The 22,312-nt window shown below is 38.7% G+C and overlaps 1 protein-coding gene across 13 annotated transcripts in view; it reads left to right on the top strand.

The window, feature by feature from the left end:
* The window catches only part of LOC103026224 (muscleblind-like protein 1), a 189,077-nt gene that overhangs the window by 4,254 nt on the left and 162,511 nt on the right, over positions 1-22,312 (top strand). For 3 of the 13 annotated variants that reach the window (XR_007438865.1, XM_022679121.2, XM_022679116.2), the window contains exon 1: positions 12,842-13,150. The exons of 1 other annotated variant lie outside the window; for it this stretch is intronic. The gene's annotated coding sequence lies outside the window, so the exon portion shown is untranslated. Of the gene's footprint in view, positions 1-12,839; positions 13,151-13,742; positions 13,939-22,312 lie in introns of those variants that run through there. 9 more of the 13 variants (XM_022679122.2, XM_022679118.2, XM_022679123.2 and 6 more) reach the window with 6 other exon arrangements.

Genomic DNA, 22,312 nt, shown 5'->3' with positions numbered 1-22,312 from the left:
TTTGTAGGAGCATTTCTGTGAGGATTTGATCGCATTCAGCAACAAAAGTACTGAATTATTGAGGTCAGGATGTTGAATAATCATTACCACACCTCCTTCTCAACTCCTCTTCCCATTCAACTACAGTGATGAGAAATGTTTTTGGGATAATGAACGAATGCATATTTAATGAAAATGTTCCTATTTAAAGTTTAGAATGAACTCTTTAGAGTTCAGAGCAGTTTAATTATTCATTTCACTTACTATCCCATGATAATAGAATTTTGGGAATCTATCATGAGCTCAATATTTGGCTTAAATTCAGAATTCGAAGACTAAAAGGAATATGTCCATGGATATGACGATCCCAGGAAGGGCTGGGTTGGAAAGGGAGGGTCATCCTGTACATCCAGAGACTTCCCAGCACTTTAACGGCTCTAGAACCCAGGAATCCCCAATCGAAACATTCTTTACATGAGCAAATCTGGGTCTTCTGTAGCATCAAATTCCAAAAAACATTTTTGGTGCCTTTATTCATAAGAGCATTCTGATACTCTAAAAGTAGATATAAACCAGATGATCTGTGACACTGGAAAGGAACCTGTACATCGTTCATGGTGCATGGAGGCGAGGAAAGCCTCTCTCTGCTTCTGGATAAAAAAAAAACTAAAAAAAATAAAATAAAAAAAAACTCTTGAAACGGCTCCCTGGCAATTTCCAATTCAATGTCTCTATTCCCTGCAGAGGAAAGTATATACCTGCATCCTCCTCACAAAGAGCAGGAGAGCAGAGACTGCCTGATGCCTGCTCGGCTCTGAATTCAGATTCAGATGGGTTTAATGGTGTAGGCATCAGCTGAGTACACAAAAAAAATGCGGATGGAACTTGCTGGAGGTATTAGATACTTTTGCACTTAGACGATAGAGTGCAGTGGGTTTATTTTGCCAAATAATTGTATGGATTTGGGTTGTTTGAGGTTTGTAGCATCTGCTAACAAAAATGAAATGAGTTTAAACATGAAGAACATGTTTAAAGATGTTTAAAGTTTAAAGAACCTCCACAGTTGCATGTGGTGGTCTCAGACCTGCTTTTGAAGAGATGCCACAGGCCTTGCCACAGGCTTAAAATCTTATCCTAATTACATACCCTACCAACCTTCAAAACCTTGATTAGTGATTCGTCAGATTTGGTTTAGAAAGCTTTTCAAAGCTCCAAAAAGGTAGTTCTCAAAGAGGATGGTTGGAAACATAGACTGTGTATAGCTGGACAGAGCATCGTCTCTCAAAGTGAAGCCACCACAGGTCCTCCTAAGGTTTCTTTCTCTTAGTATGAGGAAGTGATCACCATGGTGCTTAATTATAAAACTCTTGGACCCTTGTCTCTGTAATAATTTAATGAAATATATTCAAATATATTATTTTTTTAATCATTTTTTCCCATTTTCTCCCCATTTTACATGGCCAATTACCCAACCCACTCATTAGGACTCCCGCTATCACTAGTGATGCCCCAACCCCAGGAGGGTGAAGACTAGCACATGCCTCCTCCGGTACATGTGAAGTCAGCCACTGCCTTTTCTTGAATTGCTGTTGATGTAGCATTGCTGAGTAGCATCACAGCGCACTCAGAGGGAAGCGCAGCAACTCAGTTCTGATATATTAGCTCACAGATGCCTTGTGCTGCAGACATCACCCTTTGGAGTGATGTAGGTAATGAGTGCCATCTACCCACCCAGAGAGAGAGCAAAGCCAATTGTGCTTTCTCAGGGCTCTAGTAGCTGATGGCAATCTACATGAACAGGATTTGAACCAGTGATCTCCTGATCATAGTGACAGTGCTCAGCCCGCTGGACCACTCAAAGCCCTGCAAATATATTCTTTTAACAGGCATTGTAAAAAGAGAGTAGACCTACAATTAAACTGCTTTAATAAAATCTCTGCAAAATCAAAATCTTTGGCTATATGACTTTATTCACCTTATTGAATAAAGAATGTAATGTTGAGTATGTCCACTGGTTGGCAATGTTTTCTAAAACTTTTGTTGGATGGCAGAAACGTGACAATTACCAAACATAGCAGGAATACAGCACAAGACCACATTGCCAAGTACCTTGGTTAAATTAGACTGAATTTTGTGTGCTTTACTTTTAAATTGACGTGTAATCTAAAGCTATTTATCCTTAAATATTGGTGAACCACATTAGTCATGCTGGTCAATCAGTCTAATAATGCTGGTCAACCAGATTGCCAGTCACCAAGGCTGAGGATGCTGGTAGATCATCTAAACAATCCCCCTTAATCAAAGCAAACACCTGCTGCACCATACTGGTGAAGAGCTCAACTGATCAACCATCTAAACCAACCAGCCAAAGGCTGTTTTTTGTTTTTAGCAGGGTGGGAATTCAAAGCTGTTCCCACTGTACAAAATGATTCCAAGCAGTGGAACACAGTCATATTACTTGTGTGTGTGTGTGTGTGTGTGTGTGTGTGAGAAAGAGGACGAGGCATGAGTCACTCCAAATCAATCTCCATCATTCACTCGCCACCATTTCAGAGAGATCAGCCAGCACATGGTCAGTGGAACGCTATTCTCAGATGCTTTGCCAGAGCAGTGACAAATATGAATTTAATTGACATTAAATAGCATTTATTCCCCAATTTGAAGCAACAGACAGATTTTTAGATTAACTGGATTTTGATTTAATAATATTTTTTATTTAAAAAGCATCAAACCTGTTCAATTCCATATATGGAATTCCTTCAATCAGAAATATTGCCTTCTACCACATACGAAAAATCTACCCAGAAATGATATTTCCACTTTTCTGAGAATGTTTTTCACTAGAGGTTTGCTCAGTGCTGTGAGGATTTGATTGAAGGCAACCACAAGCTACAAGAGCACTAGTAAGGTCAGATGTTGATAGTGAATGATTAGTTCTGCCCCTGTAGCTCAATCCAGAGGTATTGGATGGAGCTCCAATACCTCTGGATTGAACACAGCTCAATGTTGGTAAAGGCTTTATATATCTCTTGTTAAAGCGTGCCATGTTTGGCTGTTTGCCTGCGCCAGAATATTCCAATGTATTACCATTGTTTGATTTTGGAGACTAGCAATTGTATTTGTAAGATGTGAACCCTGAAATTTGCTCCAAACAAAAAGGCTACAATAGTATTTTTTCTTCTGTTCAGAGAAGAACCTTGTACCTTGATTGGTAGGTCTGGACCTTCAGACTGTTCAGTTTGAGCAAAGGTCCTGGTCAAAAGCCAAAAAATGTGGCCCAGAACAGGTGGTCTTGGACAAACTGAAACATGGTTTGTTTCGGTTGCAGTATGACAAAAAAAATGGAACCTTTTGGATCTTTTAAACCAATTATAGGACATCAAAGCAGGCTATCATTTTCTACTAAACTCTTGAGATTATGATATGGGGTCCTCCTCATATGGGGACATTACATTTCTTACATTTCCATGATACTTTAAATGATATTTTTTTTTAACTTTGACCTCTTGGCCGCATATAGAGACACTGCCTGCACTGTCTAGTGGTCACATGACAACATTACACTCAATTGACTGAAAGCAAGATGATGGGAAATTCCAGTGCAAAGTTTCTACAGCCAGTCCAGATGAAAACATGGACCGGTTTTTGGTCCTTCTGATCCCAAATGGCTTAAAATTATCATTTTTAAATGTTAGAAAAAAACTACTACCAATATAATGACATTGTTTTTTGCAAAAATGACTTTCTGACTTGTTAGGTCCTATATATATATATATATATATATATATATATATATATATATATATATATACAGTACAGGCCAAAAGTTTGGACACACTTTCTTATTCAGTGCGCTTTCTTTATTTGCATGACTGTTTACATTGTAGATTCTCACCGAAGGCATCAAAACTAAGAATGAGCACATGTGGAGTTTTATGTACTTAACAAAAAATGACCTGGCCTCCACAGTCACCGGACCTGAACCCAATCCAGATGGTTTGGGGTGAGCTGGACCGCAGAGTGAAGGCAAAGGGGCCAACAAGTGCTAAGCACCTCTGGAAACTCCTTTAAGACCTCTGGAAACTCCTTTAAGACTGTTGGAAAACCATTTCAGGTGACTCTTCACCTCTTGAAGCTCATTAAGAGAATGATGCCAAGAGTGTGCAAAGCAGTAATCAGAGGAAAGGATGGCTATTTTGAAGAAACTAGAATATAAAACATATTTTCAGTTATTTCACCTTTTTTATTAAGTACATAAAACTCCATATGTGTTCATTCATAGTTTTTGATGCCTTCAGTGAGAATCTACAATGTAAATAGTCATGAAAATAAAGAAAACGCATTGAAAAAGAGAAGGTGTGTCCAAACTTTTGGCCTGTACTGTATATATTTACATGTGCTGTTGCTATTTAAACAACTGGAAGGCATACAATCGCAATGCACCTTAAGCAGGGTATAAGATAGGGCCCCAAAGGTTCAGTGTTGATATTTTGGTACCACTTTAAAATAAGACTACCTTTATAAAGGGTTTATAAATGGTTTACAATTAGTTTATTAAGGTTGTAAATGCCTTAAAAATCATTAATAATCAGTTATAACATATGTCGAAAGGGCAACAATACAGATGGCTGTGGGTTCACTATTTAACAAACAACAGGTCATTGCTGCTCTTTCTACGTATGTGTTATAACTGATTATTAATGATTTTTACTAAACTGATTGTAAACCATTTATAAACCCTTTATAAAGGTAGTCTTATTTTAAAGTGGAACCGATATTTCTAATAGCTTATAGAAGGAAAGCAAATGAAAACGAGACACTTTGCCAGTAGCTTCAGAATTTTCCACTGGATAAGACATGCGAGCTTCCAGCAGGCCAGGCCTTTACTCCATGTCCAGCTGCCTGCACAGCGCGCAGTTAAAATAGATTGAAATATGTTTTTTGATATCGGTAGCCAGGTTTCACCTTCTTCCATCTCCCAAACAACCCCCAATCCCCTCCTCCCCACCTTCTTTTTTTCCGCTGGTGTTTCTTTATTTATGTGCAAGTCTGAAACACATGTGCTTGATCCTCCATAGGCTTGCTTAGAGATCAGCAGCGCTTGCAGCCAACCATCCGAAGCAGGGTTTTCCCTTTTTTCTCTCTTTTTTTTCACTTTGACCATCTGAGTAGAAGCCTCAGGTGGCCACATTTTCACTCCTCTATAACCTCTGCTCCTCCACTTCTTCCCCGGTTCCCCTTATTTTTTTTCTGTGTGACTCAATCCTGTGAATCAGAAAGCTCCTGCAGGCACAGGGGTAAAGATGCGGTCATGCTGAGGAAACCTGAATGCAACCTGTTTGCATTTCCGCTGTTGACTCTATTTGGTGCCACATGGCGTGTGCAGCTTTCTACCTTGTTTTTTTCCTTCGTCTGCTGTCAAAAGTCCATTTATAATCAAGTTTCTGCAGTAGAAATCTAAGAAATTTGATAAAGATAACTGGATTTGGTAATACTTTACTTGGATGGTCAATTTGATGGCCTCTTTGATGCTCAACTGACATTCGACTAACATTCAATGATTCTCTATTGAATAAAACCCTACATTCAACTCTAATCCAAATGCTTATTTTAACATTTTAGGATTGGGTTTAGGGTTAGATTTTAATCTTAGGTGAAGGTTAGGGATAGGTGTACGGTTAGGTTCTATTTTGAATCATTTACATTCAACATAGGGTTACGTTAAATTTAATGGACATTTAATTCAGTGTTAGTTGAATGTTAGTTGAGCATTAACAAGGCCATAAAATGGACCATCCAAGTAAAGTGTTACAGTGATGTTAGCAGTGTTACCAAAGCTAGGTGAAGTATGTTTAAGGCTGGTGCAAGCCATTTGGGTGCCCTAAGCACAACTGCTTTGTTTTTCTACATTTTTTATAATTTAAAATTAAATATGATTTTTGCTATTGAAAGTGTTTTTCAAGACCATAGTGGAGTCATTTGACACAACACACTTTAATAAGACTCATTTTTTTAACAGGTTACATTGTTCTACAATGTTTTCCTGGTGTATACTTGTTGATTACAACTGGTTAAATTGTTTAAAATGTTTATTTAGGTGTAAAAGGAAACCGTTTCTTTTCCAATATCAGTTCCTGCATGAGAAGTGTGAGCAGCTTCTCCCCCAGTTCTACTATGCATGCAGCTACCGTTAAACACAGTTTAGATGTGCACTGAAACTTTCCAAGAACAGATCATTTTTTTCTTAAGCAAATATGTTCATTTTCTATTGCTTATACAGTATTTATTAATATGCTTTACATTTCTTTTTTTTTAAATATTTTGTCATTATGATGTGCAGTCCGTGATCTGCATAGGGGTTGGGCCGGCACTGTCTATATTCATATTGTGACTTGATGTGTTAAACTAAAGCTGAACTCATAAACTCAAAAAGTTTGAGTTTTACGTTACACATAATGATCTAATGATATCACATCTAATTCTGTGAGTTTATTAGCTGGTTGCAAAAGCCAAAAATCTGATTATTGCCTGACTCAAGTTCATCTAAAAACGTTGATCAGATTACCCCAATGTTCTGCAGTAATCAGATTATGATGAGAATATAAACACACTCACTGAAACACAAGGAAAATTTTAAACTAAAATGTAAAGTGAATAAATTGAATGACTTTAATGGGATTAAATACTGTACGTTTTAGGCAGCAGGTCACAGTCAGCACAGTCAGAACAGTCAGCTTTGGAAGTTCGATGAAAGTTTTTTGTTGATCTGCGACAAAATCTGCTCAGGGGCAAATCGGTGATCTCTTGGCGTTGGCACAGTCAAGAAGTGTGAACAACTGAAAGATAAACAACTGAAAGATGATCACTGACTGATAGCAGACGAGTGACAGACGCCCCGCAAAAATTTGGCATGCTAGACATCTGACCCAGTCGGCAACTGGGAGTCAGGAGCAGGAGCAGATTTGGAAGTTCTGGGGCCCAAAGCAATGTTTTTTTTTCCGGGGGTCCTGATCAAGTGGATTCTTTTGTATAGCAAAATGCAATAGTGACTCAACATTGTACCTCATCCTCATCAGACCTATAATTTCTTGTTGCTGAGAAAAAAATTGGTGAGCTTTTTCAAGCTTTCTGTGCTGGACTTCCTTTCCTTAATTTTCTTTCTTTTTTGGGCACCGCTGGCATAAGATCGTTTCATGGTTGTGCCAAAGCTACCTTAGTCTACCTCACCTAGCTTAAGGTGTACAAAACCTTTTGGCTGATTCCTGGGGCCCCAAGCAATTGCGTGGTTTCCGTGGTGGTACAATCCGCCCCTGGTCAAGAGTAGTAAAAAAAATGTTTAACAGTATGCAGACACTCTTTTTCCTCTTTCTACTTGTGTTTGGTGTGCAAATTCATCTTAGTTTCTTATTGAAAATGTTCTGATCCATTCATCAACACATCCCAGTTTGGCTTGACCATTGTTAAAGTTTCAGATTCCTTTGTTTTCCCATTTTTCCTGCACTTATATCAACACTTCTATCAACTTCAAGAACTGCTTGTTCACTTTACTTTACTACCTATTTATTTCGTACGCTCTACCCAAAACATGCCAGCTTATATAGGAACCAGATCAGATAATCAATATTATTCAATTCACCTGTCAGTAGATTTAATGTTCTGTAACTGTAAAAAACTTCTGATTTCTAAGGGTTAAGGTAATTAATAATCATTTTTAGCCCTTTTCTTCTTTGTTTCCACAAAAGCCAGACATTCTGCTGCATTCAACTGATCACTATCTTCATGGTTTGGACACTACGTAATCTTCTCATATTTGCAATTATGAATCATTCTAAATCAATTCATGCACATTGAAGCCACAATGACAGCATATGTGTGGGAGGAGGCATGATCAAATCGGGTCGCTGACCTCATGTTGGCGTGGGGTACGTAGAGCAGGTTTAATGATTGAGTATAGCAGAATTTCGGTTAGTATTCTTTTACATTGTGTAACAATAGTTTGTTTTATTTCATTTTAATTGCGACCAAAATTCCTTTTGCAGGCAATGACTTGTTAAGCAAGACGTGCTTGTTAAGCAAGACGCACGACCCCGCCTTAGTAAACGCACTTCACACACACACACACACACACACACACACACACACACACACACACATGCAAACACTTTGCACCCTTGGTAGACTAAGCATCCTTTTTTGGTCATGGGCAGTGTTGTGCCAGGCCCAAAAGCCAACTCCAAATTACGCTCCATACCACGAGCCTCAGAGTGTGGACTGTAAATATTTATGAAGGCCCAAGCTAAACATTCACACTCATTCCGACAGATAGATCCATCATGGCAACTGTCAGAGTGCGCTCTCCCTCTCTCCTTTGCTTCCCTTGCTGTCCTCTCTTCCCTCTCTTTCCTCTCTTGGGCAGTTTGTGCCATATCAGTTGCCCAGATGAAAAACATGAATCAGTAACTTACGTACCTTAAGTCTCTATGAGCTTGCATTGGTTTAATAATGTATATTTTAGACCACAATAATTTATTGTCCTGACGGACAGTTCTGGTGGAAACAGGAGAGTTGAGGTGCACATTGAATTCTGCCGTGATTTGGACAGCCATGGTTTTATGTTTGTTGGACACAATCTGGGTTAGCACCCGAAAATCCCTTTCAGACAGCTTCCTCTTACAGTGTCCACAGTTAATCCTGTTGGATGTGGTTCTTCCTACTTGGTGGTATGCTGACATTACCCTAGATACTGTGGCTCTTGATACTTAATCACAAAGACTTGCTGTCTTGGTCACAGATGCTCCAGCAAGACGTGCACGTACAACTTGTCCTCTTTTGAACTCTGGTATATCACTCATAATGTTGTGTGCATTGCAAAATTTTGAGCAAAACTGTGCTCTTACAGGGTCTATACTTGCCCTTGTAAATTTGCTCTGTAAATAGCAAAGAAACAAACCCTGCTTTTTTCACTGTTTTTTCACGCAATCCTGCATGACATGATTGTTGGTGTCAGAAGTGGGAGCTTTGTGTATGTATAGAACTGCTGATCTCAGCATCTTTTCAGCACAGCAGTCTCTAGAGTTCACTCTGAATGGTGCAATGAAGAAAAAAAACGTCCGGTGAGCGACAGTTCTGCAGACAGAAACACCTTGCTGATGAGAGCGAGTGGTCAACAGAGAATGGCCAGACAGACTCAGGCTGACAGAATTGCTTAGATAGCCACTGTATACCAAATTGTGCTGACCAGAAGAGCATCTCAGAATGTACATACGTAAATCAGGTTTAGCATTGCGGCAAACGGTGTTGGGTTCCACTTTTTTTTTTTTTTTTTGGTCCGACAAGATCAGAAAGCTGAAGCTGAGGCTGCAGTGGGCACAGGTTTGCCAAGACTAGGAAACACATTTGTGGAAACTGGTGGGAAATAAGAGTGAGACCATGTATGTGATTGAATATCTTAAATGTAAATGCCTGAAATGTAAATGATATGGAGATAAAGCATCTATTTCACCAAGAGTGAGCATGGCCAATTGGCCCTTACCATTAAACGAGATATATTATGCAAAACTCACTTTTTGCATACTTTTTTATTTCCACTTGGGTCTTGATCGCACCTTTAAACATCCATTTTCTAAAAATCAGCTGAAAGAGTTTGGTGTCAGAAATCTTCTTTAGCTTACTGTAATGCCCAAATACCTGAAAAACCTGAATAGAACCACTTTGGTACCACCTCCACCAAAGCCCTACCCACTAGATCAGTTGAAGAAACCCCATTTCAGTCTGCTGGTTGAGAACCTTAGACTTCACCTGAGGGAGGGATCTGTACCTACTGTACTGTCTGTGGAGCTTGATAGATTTCTTTATGAGAGAGTAATTTTGTGCAAAGAACTTCATAAAGAGATGTTGTATAGCCCATAGAGCTATTCCAACTTGTGCAAAAAAAAAAAAGATGTCTTTGATTTTCTTTTAAAATTGGGTTTTGAAACCAGAGAAAAAAACCTTTACAAAACAAACAACATTTAAAAAAGTGAAATGTTTACAAAGCATTACACATCATTATGTTTATAGTTTAGAGCACCAAACATACTACTCTCCTCAAATCCACAATCCTGACTTTGAAGCATGGTGGAGGGAGTTTCAAGACATGGTGCTTCTTTGCAGCCTCTCAGGGCGAGGCTTGACAGCCTGGTCAAAACTAGGAAATGATGCTACAGAGGTGTTGAGGTGGTAACTGACGTTTTCCCCACAGAAATGCTCTAAAATCTATTAGAAAACCTTTCTCTGGGAATTACAGATAGACAGTTACTCTAACAAAAACAGGATAAACTCTTTTTTTTTTTCAAATCCTTTACTTAAGAAGAAACACTGTACAATAAATGAGCAGGAGTCCCAATACTTTTGTCTGTAATGCGCAACTTGTTAAAAACTTTTTTTTTGTTTCAGAAGGTAAGCTGATAATTAGTTACTAATCAATATTTCAAATGTTCCACTGTAATTAAGTTTAGATGTTTGTATCAGGAAGACCAAAGCAAATAACATCAGTGAAAATAAGCTTAGGGTAATATTCTAAAACTAAATGCGGCTAATGGCAGAGCGCGGCACTGGCGCTAATAAAATGTGGGCATTTAAATTACACCATATTAATTGGATTTTGCAGCATCTTGTCATAAACATCACAGTGATTTATGAAGTAATAAAATCTCTAAGGTGAGACTCTATACCCTGTAATATCCAGCATTATCACTGTGTTCCAAAAGCCAATAAAGAGCCAAAGAAAATATCAAGGGCATTTTCAAATCACAAACGCCGCACAGACTCAAGGCCGTGTAATCAACCTCGGGATCACTGAGGACGGCGGTGGTTTCCGCCTCGTTCCTCATTAAGGGCTGAGGATTTTGAGTTATGCTGCAGTGTGTCGGTTCTTCTGGAAAACATCATTAGGGCTCATGATAGACGCTGTTGATTACTGTATGAGATGGAGCGATGCTTTCTGCTAGCATATTGTCTTTTGTTGTTTCTGGAAGATACAGTAGATGCATACTTTAGATGATTCACATTTCTTCAGAGAAGATTTCCTGTATTTTCTTCTTTTCCATTCTCACTTCATTTCTGCATATTTACAGTAGACAGTAGGCACATTTTATAATTCATTGTTTACAACAATCTGAGAAATGCTAATCCCCAAAAAAATCCCCTAAACAATCTTTTGCAGCTGTTGTTTGGGAGCTTGGCCTTCAGATTGGACCATAAAAATAAAAAAAAGAGATAGAAACTTGAATTGATAATGATTAGCTATATAATAAATATTTAATAAATATAGAAAGACCAAAAATATACCAAAAAGATGATATACTGTGCAGTACAATAAGTATGTAAAACATTAGAGTGAGGGCATCTTGGGGTTCTCCTCCACCAGTCTTACACACTGCTTTTGGATAACTTTATGCCTTTACTCCTGGTGCAAAAATTCAGGCAGGTCAGCTTGATTTGATGGCTTGTGATCATCCATCTTCCTCTTGATTGTAATCCAGAGGTTTTCAATTTGGTAAAATCATAGAAATTCATAATTTTAAAGTGGTCTCATAATGTTTCCAGAGCTGTATGTTTAAAAGCTAAATGGGCAGGAACAAAAAAGAGTGTTGCAAACTGGTGGAGAGATTTATGGAAAAATAGGGTAATAGGGTGGAGCAGCTGTCTAAGTGCTGGCTCTATTATGGTCATTTTACACATGATTACGAAACATTATGTTTGGAGCACACCAAACATACTAGTCTCCCCAAATTCACATCCAAACTGTGAAGCATGGGGGAGGGAGTTTCATGACATGGTGCTCCTTTGCTGTCTCTCAGGGCGAGGAATGACAGCCTGTTTAACAATTTCTCACCAAGAGGTACACTACCCAAAGTGGCCTCTGAGAGCTTTTGTATAGAGCAACATTGGAAGAACTCTAGTAAAGTGTTTTCTAGTAATGGGGTGGAGCAGCTGTCTAAGTGCACACAAAACATACTAGTCTCCTCAAGTTCACATCCAGACTGTGAAGCATGATGGAGGGAGTTTCATGACATGGTGCTCCTTTGCTGCCTCTCAGGGCGAGGAATGACAGCCTGTCCAAAACTAAGAAGAATTGATATAGAAGTGTTGGGGTGGTAATTAAAATATAGTTCAAAACCTTCACTGGACATTAAACAGTTAAACAGTAACTTTGACAAACATGACTCTTTTTTTAAATGATTGATTTTAGAAGTCATAGTGAACAATAATTGAGAAGTTGTCCCAAACTGAGCAAAATCTTCCTTCAGGTGCATCATTAAAGCATATCTAGCAGTCAACAATTTCTCACCAAGAGGTGCACTACCATAAGTGCATGCAGAGTTTTGCAGCAATCTTCTAGTAACAGGGTGGAGCAGCTGTCTAAGTGCTGGCTCTATTGTCAGCAATTCGATTCGTAGTAATGGCTCTCTCGGTTTATTACCATCGTTGTCGGCACTCGTGTGCGTGTCTAACCTTTAGTGCAACAGTTGCTTACGAACACACTTGTGGGCGGAGCCTGGCTAGCTCACAATTAGCCTAATAAAGCTGACTCTCTTAGGGCAATGACTTAATGTCCAGTTTTTTTTTTCCTGCGACCAACAGCTCAGTGTTTCCATGTTCCACTATTTCTTCACCTCTTTCTGTCTCTCTCTCTCTCTCTCTCTCTCTCTCGCTTTTATTCGCTCCCTCTCTCTCTTTCTGTCTCTCTTCCTGGTGGGGCGGTAAGGGGCGGGGCTGTGCGCTGTGAGTGGCGGGAGGGACTCAGACGCAGAGCCACAGGCACGAGAGTGTGTGTATATGCGTGTGGGTGTGTGTGTGAGTGTGTGTGTGAAGAGACAGTGAAGAGAGAGAGAGAGAGAGAGAGAGAGAGAGAGAGAGAGAGATAGCATGTGTGTACGGGAGAGTAGAGGCGGGCTCCAGACGGGGAAAATGCTCGGAGTGTAACAACACACACCGCCAGACGCTGCTGGTCAGAACAATGAGCCTCTCAGCTCCGGCCACTCTGCCCGTACCGTCCGCCTGCGTCTGAGCGCACACTCACACACACACATACACACACTCACACACACACATACACACTCACACACACACTCACGAGCTCACACGCCGGCGAGCTCGCAAACAAACACCCGCTGCTTAATGATGTGAGGTAAGACTGCCTTTTTTAAAAATACTACTATAACAAGGGTGTCCTTTTATATTTCTCTCTCTCTCTCTCTCTCTCTCTCTCTCTCTATATATATATATACGTATATATATATATATATACGTATATATATATATATATGTGTGTCTGTGCGTGTGTGTGTGTGTGTGTGTGTATGGTTTGGTGTTAATATAATTTTTTATCCTTACTTTTGGAGTGGTCCAACGCACCATGTGCACATGTATATTGATGATGTCCTCATTCATCATACATTCATTCAGTGAGACCATCAGCTATTCGGGTGTCTGTGTGGGAGTATGTATATATATATGTGTGTGTGTGTGTGTTTGTGTGTGTGTGTGTGTGTGTGTGTGTATGTAAATCTGGATGCTCTGAGGGAAAGGATGGTGGGACGGGGCATGGTCTTTGGCACGTTTCGCATACACACATACACATACACACAGAAAAACACACACACATACAGGCAAACACACACACACACACACACACACATACACACACACAGATGCTGAGCTGAAGTTTTCACAGCTCTGCGGAGGCAGTCTACACTAAACATACACACACACACACACTCTGAAAGGTGAAGCGCTTGCCCACCGCGGATAAATTACGCGTGACATGTTTAGCTGGGCTGCCTTATATGGCGCAAGCTCTAGAGAGAGAGACAGAGAGAGAGAGAGAGAGAGAGAGAGAGAGAGAGAGAGAAAGAGAGAGTGAAAGGAGAGTGAAGCTCTTGCAGCTGCAGTCAGTGGAGTCCATACTGAAGCAAAGTAAGTAAAAGCAACCGATTGGCTTCTCTGTGTGTGAGTGTGTATAAGAGTGTGTAGGTATGTTTGTGTATGTGTGTGTGTATGAGAGTGTCTGTGTGTGTGTGTGTAGTAGTGTGGTTGCGCATATGTCGTCCTGCAGTAGCTCTGCTTTCAGTGTCGTCAGTGCCGAACAGTTCGGGCGAGCGATATGCTCGCAATGTGCCCGACAGGAGCAGCCAACTTTACTGCTGTCTGGCTGTCTAACAGCATTAAAGGGCAGATACCCTGCCTTTTCATGCACTTTTTCATAGATCCGTTACCCATTTAAGCTCAACTTACAAGGTGCATCTGGCTTCGAGTACCAAAAACGGTTGTAATTCATCGGATCCTGACCGTTTTCCAACCTCTGTTTCTCCTTGAAGACTACATAGTATTGTACCTTTAAGAAAGTGCCATGCTCTGAATGGTTTATTAGAGTTCCTAAAACAGGCCAATCTAACATAGAAAACATTTAGTATAACCTTAACCTGAATGGAAGGGACTATACCTGGGAAGGCAAGTGTTGGATTTGCAATCAACTTACAAGATGCGCCTGGTTTTGAGTACCAAAAGCGGTTGTAATTCATTGGATCTTGACCTATACCTGGGAAGAATGTAGAAGTGTTGGATTTTGTTGGATTTTTGTTGGATATTTGAGCTCAACTTGCAAGGTACATCTGGTTTTGAATACCAATAATGGTTGTAATTCATTAAATATCTGACCGTTTTCCAACCTCTGTTTCTCCTTGAGGACTAAACAGTACTGTACCTTTAAGAAAGTGCCATGCTCTGATTTATCGGTTTACCTGTGTTCCAAAAACAGGCCAATCTGACCTGGGAAGGCTGTAAAAGTGTTGGATTTTGTTGGATTTTTGATGGATATTTAAACTCAACTTACAAGGTGCATCTGGTTTTGAATACCAAAAATATTTGTAATTCACTGAATCCTAACCGTTTTCCTACCTCTGTTTCTCCTTGAGGACTGAACAGTACTGTACCTTTAAGAAAGTGCCGTGTTTTGATTGGTTTATCTGTGTTCCAAAAACAAGCCAATCTGACCTTGGAAGGCTGTAAAAGTGTTGGATTTTGTTGGATTTTTGTTGGGTATTTGAGCTTTACTTACAAGGTGCGTCTGACTTTCAGTACAAAAAACAGTTAGTCAGTAGTTCATTGGATCCTGACCGTTTTCCAACCTCTGTTTCTCCTTGAAGACTAAATAGTACTGTACCTTTAAGAAAGTGGCATGTTTTAATTGGTTTATGTGTGTTCCAAAAACAGGCCAATCTGACATCGAAAACATTCAGTATAACCTCAACCTGCATGGATGGAATTATACCTGGGAAGGCTGTAGAAGTGTTGGATTTTGTTGGATTTTTGTTGGAAATTTAAGCTCAACTTACAAGATGCATCTAGTTTTCATACCAATAACGGTTGTGATTCACTGGATCATGACTGTTTTCCAACCTCTGTTGCTCCTTGAGGACTAAACAGTACTGTACCTTTAAGAAAATGCAGTGTCCTGATTTATTAGTTTATTGGTGTTCCATAAACAGGCCAATTTGACATCGAAAACATTCAGTATAACTTACAATGCAGGCTGTTGTATTTTGTGATTTGATTGGCTGATCACCATTACACCTCCACAGCATTCCAAAAGTAGGCCAATCAGACATAGAAGAGGTATAACCTCAGTGTGAATGGGCGGGACTAAACCTCTGGAAGCTAACAAAGAAGACCTATAATAACCCCAAGCTGAATCAGCAAGACTGAACCATGGAAGTGAATGGAGGAAAGGGTATGCTGTGATTATGATGTAATCGTATTGTATTTTGTGACATCACAAAAACAAGGAGTGTGATATACTGCTGTCTAGCTGTTGTCATTTAATTAGCTGCTTAGCATTGCATCTCATTTCAAAATCAGGCAAAGCTAACCTTTAAGAAAGATGACTTGTATATTCATCTAGAATGAGTGGGACTGAACCACTAGTATCTAAAGAGTATTTTGTGACATCACAAAAACGAGAAGTGAGATATACTGCTGTCTAGCTGTCGTACTGCATTAAAGGACCCATACCCTACCTTTTTCAGACAGTTACCCTTCGGAGCTTCACTTATCAAAACAGAATGTCTAGAATTATGTACAAAAAACAAAAAGTCATTTTCATACCTCGTTTATCCTATAAAATTAAATGGTACCACTTTAAAATAGGACATCCCTTATAACGGGTTTATAAATGGCTTATAAATTATTGCCTTAAAACCATTGATAAGCAGATAAACACATTAATTGATAAACACATTAATTAAAAAGGCAACAGTGATCCATTGTTTGCTTAGTCATTTCATTCAGCTGAGTCATTTAATTTATAGTAAATAGTTAAACATACTTACAAATATATTAATATGACAAATGTAATGCTGATTGATGGAAAACACAAAGTGAGATCAGTATCTAGAAAGATCTTTGATATTACTGTGGAATCACAACTCAACAAGCCACTTTTTTAACTCTCTGTTGTCATTTATATATATGTTGTTATTTATTTATGTTGTTATTTACTGCTTATAAATGAGTTTTAAAGCATTTGCAGCCTAATTAATAACAATTAATAATCTCCTTTATAAACCATTCATAACTCCTTTATAAAGGTAGTCTTATTTTAAAGTGGTACCAATTAAACAGTACTGTACCTTTAAGACCACACTCTCTTATGATTGGCTACTCAACATTATACTGTATCTATTACCCCCTTTGAACCCCACTTACTTTATGAGATGTCTGACTTTATGTACCAGATTTGGATTTCATTCATTGGATGTTGACTGGTTTCCAATCTCTCATCCAATCATCATCCAATGTTTATGTTTCAAAACTAAATGTGGTTCCTTTTAAACAGTGCTGTGATCTGATTGGGTGCTTTGCATTGCTTCTTATTCCAAAAGCATCAGTCCAATCTGACATATTAGACTTGTCTACATCGTAGTCTGTTTGAGTGCCCTATACGCTTCTGTGCACGTTTATACTTTTGCGTTCGTGTGACCACAACGTATTCTGTGACGCCCTGCTTTTTAAAGGTGTGGGCGGGAACACTAGGCTTGGTGGACCAATCAGAGCTGCTGCTTTCTGTATCATTACATTTCTGGGGAGCTGTGTATCAGGATACAACATATACTATGGCGTAGGTTTGATGCAGAATATAAATTAGCCTTTACAATGACATAAATAAACTATTATAAATTCCTAACCTACAGCAGGTATGCTGTATTGACTGTGTTGGATTTGTGACATCACAAAAACAAGGAGGAGCTTAGTTTCCAAATACAGTACTGTTTACAATATCACCCCAGACTCTTCAATGTATGGAAAAATGTTGGAAATACCAGCGATTAGCACGTTTTTCATGGGAGCCCTTTAAACAGTTCTGTAATCTGATTGGCCGCTCTGCATTGCTTCTTATTCCAACAAAAACAGTCCACTTTGACTTAAGTTTGGTTTATACTTTTCTTCAACTTTGAATAAAATCAATTGTCTGCGTCCGCATTTAAACTGTGCAAGTGCCCTACGTTGCTGTGTGCATTTATACTTTGCATTTGTGTGATCATAACGTAGTCTGCCACCTTCTGTGCAATCCGATATCACCTCAGACTATTTAATGTATAAAAATCCTAGTGATTAGCATGTTTTCTATGGAAGCTCTTTAATAAAAGTTCATGCATACTGTGGCTATGCTTAGAATTAGCTTTATATAAAAAACTTTACGTGTTTTTTTAGTCACTAGAGGATGAAAAAAGTGGTTAACTGAAAGCAATTTGAAAAGAAATTATGATGATATACTCTTTTACATAGACCACGTTAATGTTTTTCAATGCCTTGCCTTTGACTCTTGCCCACATTCTCTCTCTCTCTCTTTATATCTCTCTCTCTCTCTCTTTCTCTCTTTCTCTCTCTTTACACATATGCGGGGCATAATGGCATGACTCGGGGTGTTTACATTGGAGCTGCCCTCCAGGAAATGATTAAACTCCCATGCTACTCCTGCTGTCTACACCAGCACGGCTGACGTGTGTGTGGGGGTATGTGTGTGTGTGAGTGAGTGTGTCAGTAGGCGAGGAGGTGGTTTGGTGTGAATTCTGTGCTGGGCATCATATATCTTGCACCTGCCTGATGATGAAGATGATAGCTTTGACCTCATCAACTGTGGGCTTATCATTCACTTATTAATCTTAATGACACAGTAATTAATATAGACTATATGCTCAATATTATAGTAAGACGGTAGTATGTGGGGGTCTTGAAATTGGCCTTAATCTAATCATTTTCTGCAGCAGGTTATAATAAACAACAACAGCAATCTAATAAACTTCTGAACCCCTTCAGACCTGAATTATGTGCCGGTGTTAAAAAAAAGTATATTATTAATAATAATGCTGTTTTCTGTCTGCAGTGCACACAAAGGAAGACTCTAAAATTATAATATAAAATCTATTTTAACATTAAATAATAAAAAAAATTAACTAAAAATTAATTAAAATAAGTAACTGTTTTTTTAAATGTCTATTGGATCTTAAGGCTGTGCTTATCATTTTTATTTTAGATTTGATAATGACCTTTTTGTTCAGAAGCCATCGCTAAATTAAAACAACCAGTGTTCTAAAATACATACAATTAGTAAAAATTAGGTCTTTTGATTTGCCTCTAGGGCTGTTTTTTTCAGTGCAGTGGGCTAAGCTATTGTTTCATTGACTCATTTATAGTCTATTCTAATTAAAACAGTTCTCAATTACTGTTGTGTGCAACGAAACATTAAAAAAAATAATACAATTCTAATTGTAAAATCCATTGTAATAGGTGCAGGGTATGAAAGGGTTAATACAGATAATAATGATGTAATAACCATGGTAAAACAGGTTACATATGGTTTATTAAGCATTTGTAAAGGTTTATTAACATGTTATAACAATGTCTGAGATAAAAGTTCAAACACAATTGACAAAAGCATCCTTTGTGACATCACACACTTTATCTTTTGTTGGAAAAACATTTTTTAATTATGTTTTTAGGTTTAGATCAGTCATACAAAGTCTACCAATGAGAACATAGGTAATTTACATACATTATATGATCCAAACATTTGTGGACACCTCTTCTAATAAATGTTTTCGGCTACTTTCAGCTCCACCTATTGCTCACATAAATTTGCAAATGCACTTATACTGCTGGTCTAGTTCCTGTAGTGGTAGATGTATTGCCAATATATAAGATTGAGCTGTAAAAGAGAATATGTTTTTGGGATGAGTTGAGGATGAGTGATTGTCCAATTTCTTGATCCCACAAATGCCTTTGCGACTAAATGCAATCAAATTCTGAAAGAAATGCTCCAAAAATCCAGTAGAAACAGCTATTCCAACAAAAGCAGGATAATACTTTTGCCTATATAGCAAATATTACCTCAGTTTCATTGGCTGTCCCATTCCATTTCATACCTCATTCAAGAAAAAAAGACCTCCAGGCTAAAATGCAATATTAACCCATTTTATTACTTTATATTGAGGAATGGCGCCAAACTGATATCACAACCATGATGATTTCAGAGTCATGCTCAGGCTATTTGCCCTTTAAAGGTTAATATTAACCCAGATGTTGAGCAGTTTTAACCCCATGATGGTGTTTTTAGTGCTGCTTGGCTCTGCAGTGGTGTTGCGTGTTGTTTATAGGGGTCAGGGATGTCAGAGGTGACACCTGTCTTGTAAACCTGGCCCCGCCTCCATCATTAGCGCTGCGTTCTGATTGGAGAAGCTGCAGAGAAAGAGGCGAGATGACGAATGTGGATAATTTCTCATTTTGCTGGCTGTGTGAGGATTCTGCAGCTTATGATTTTGTGTTGAGAATGCAGAACAGGCCATCAACACTCTCTCGCTCTCTCCGTATTTCCCTTTCTTTCTCTATCTTTCTTTTTTTATTTCTCTCCTGTTTTCTATCTCTCTCATTTTTCTCACACTGTTTTCTGTCTCTCATGTTTCTCTCATACTGCTTCTCTTTTCTTTCTTCTATCTTTTCTTTCTTTAATTTCTCATGCACTGTTTTTCCATTTCATCTTATTTCTCTCACACTTTTTCTCTCCTTTCTTTCTCTCAATTTTTCTCTGTTCTCTCTCTTTTTTTGGTCTCTTTCATTCATAGTGCATGAGATGTGAATGACAGAAAGAAAAAGAAAAAAAAGAAAGAAGAAAGAAAGGTAGAAAAGAGAAAAAAGAAAAAGTATGAGAGAAATATGAGAGAGAAAAAAGTGTGAGAAAAATGAGAGAGAAATAAAAAACAGGAGAAAAATAGAAAAAGAAACAGAGAAAGAAAGGGAAATACAGAGAAAATGACAGATCTCTCTATTTTGCTCTCTTTCTTTTGCTTTTATCTTGCTTTTATCTTTTTTCATTTATATTTTTCTGTCTGTTTCCCTCTCTTTCGTCTCCTGTCACTCTTTTTTATGCTTCTAATTTATTTTCCTCCCTCATTTATCTTGTGCTCTCCCTTTTTTCTCTTTATCTCTCTTCCTTTCTTTCAATATGTCTCTGTTCTCTCTTCTTTTAGTATTTTTGTCTTTTTCATTCCTTTAATGCATAGTTTTTCTTTTTTGCCTTTCTCATTGCTGTCTTATTCTGTTTGTTATTCTAATCTGATTCTTTGTCTTTTTGTTCTTTTTTCTCTCATGATTTTTGTTTACTGTTTTCTCTAATAAATTTCAATCACTCACTCTTTTTTATCTTTTTCTTTTTTTCCTTTTTCTTTGTCTGATTTCATTTATTTATTTGTACGTATTTCTCACCATTCCTCTTCTCTCTCTTTCACCCATGTTTCATCCTTTCCATTCTCTCTCTCTCTCTCTCTCTCTCTCTCTCTCTCTCTCTCTCTCTCTCTCTCTCTCTCTCTCTGGGTAGTCTGCACTGCAATCCAATTGCGACGGCAAGGACATTATCAGTGTCTGGTCTGGACGAACAGAATGAAGAGTCAAAGTGTGTGTCCTGACTGTCGAAGAGGTGTGTGTGTGTGTGTGTGTGTGTGTGTGTGTGTGTGTGTGTGTGTGTGTGTGAGAGTGTGAGTGTGTTTGTGAGAGCGTTTGAAGTAAGATAAATCACCTGCCCGTCTTTTCATGTTGTCGCCTCTCCTGTTAGAAGCCAGGCGTTCTGCCTCTTCAGCAAAGAGGAGAGTTCATACTGGAATGCAGATGAGAGAGAAAGAGAGAGAGAGAGAGAGAGAGAGAGAGAGAGAGAGAGAGAGAGAGAAAGAGAGGAGCTCATTAGAGTGTGAGGGTTAAATGGCTGCTGTGCGGGTGGCACGTGGAGTCTGTAATTTAGGGAGATTACGGTGTCAGGGTGGCATTCCGATGCAAACCCACACACACACACACACACATAGCAGTAGTCTACTGTGCAAAAGTCCTGACAGATGACATCACCAGCGTGAGCTACAAATGTGTTTATTTATTTATTTTAACCATTACACTGTTATTAACACTGTAATTAACTCACTTATCTTCACTATAATCTTTCTTCCTGAAGATCCTATGATCATAGTTGATGAATTCAGCCTGCTGTTTCTGCCAGGCTCTGAAATAGAGGGGTGTAAAGCCCTCCGTCATTGAGCTTTGGAGCAGTGGGATGAACTGTGTTCAATGGAATGATGATGGTGCTCCATTCCAGCCAATGCTTTGTGCATTACTTTGAGCTGGAGAGTTCTGGAGGATGAGGTGCCATAATGATCAACCAATGATCAACCAACATATCTAAATGCAGTGCCCTGTATAACGTTGCCTAATGCAATCAAATGCAATGAAATCCTCACAACAATTCTGTTGAGAATGTAGTAAAAAGCCTTCTCTGAACAGTTAAGACTGGAGACAAAAGTGACTAAAAACAAAAAGCAGGATAAACTCATTTTTCACCCTAGAACACTAACACCGGGTGATTTTCACCCACACAATTATTTTCATGTGATTTTCATTTTGTGTTCCTGCTGTCTGAGTTGCATGGGACTTTGGATATCTTCATGGCGCTCATTGATGTCATTAAGGTTATGGTTGATTCCCTCCTCCCATCTATGTTTTTTTTTTCAGGAGGCATTCATTCGTGTGATTTTCATTTGGCGTTAGTGATAGAGAATAACATATTTTATGAGTGTAATTTTCCTGATGTTAGTGTGTTTGTGTGTATAAATCAGGCGCTCACAAGAACCAAGAATGGGTGGACCAAAGACCAAGTTCCCAGCAGCATTATTTATTTTTTGTTAAAACTTGTCATACAGTGTATACCCAACCCTAGTGATGGTGTTCTAGGGTTAATACTCTTAATAAGAAGCAGATT

The sequence above is a fragment of the Astyanax mexicanus genome, chromosome 4 (genome assembly GCF_023375975.1).
Source record: "Astyanax mexicanus isolate ESR-SI-001 chromosome 4, AstMex3_surface, whole genome shotgun sequence".
Lineage (NCBI taxonomy): Eukaryota > Metazoa > Chordata > Actinopteri > Characiformes > Acestrorhamphidae > Astyanax > Astyanax mexicanus.
Note: the sequence above shows the minus strand (reverse complement) of the source record. Positions and strands in the feature narration are given on the sequence as shown.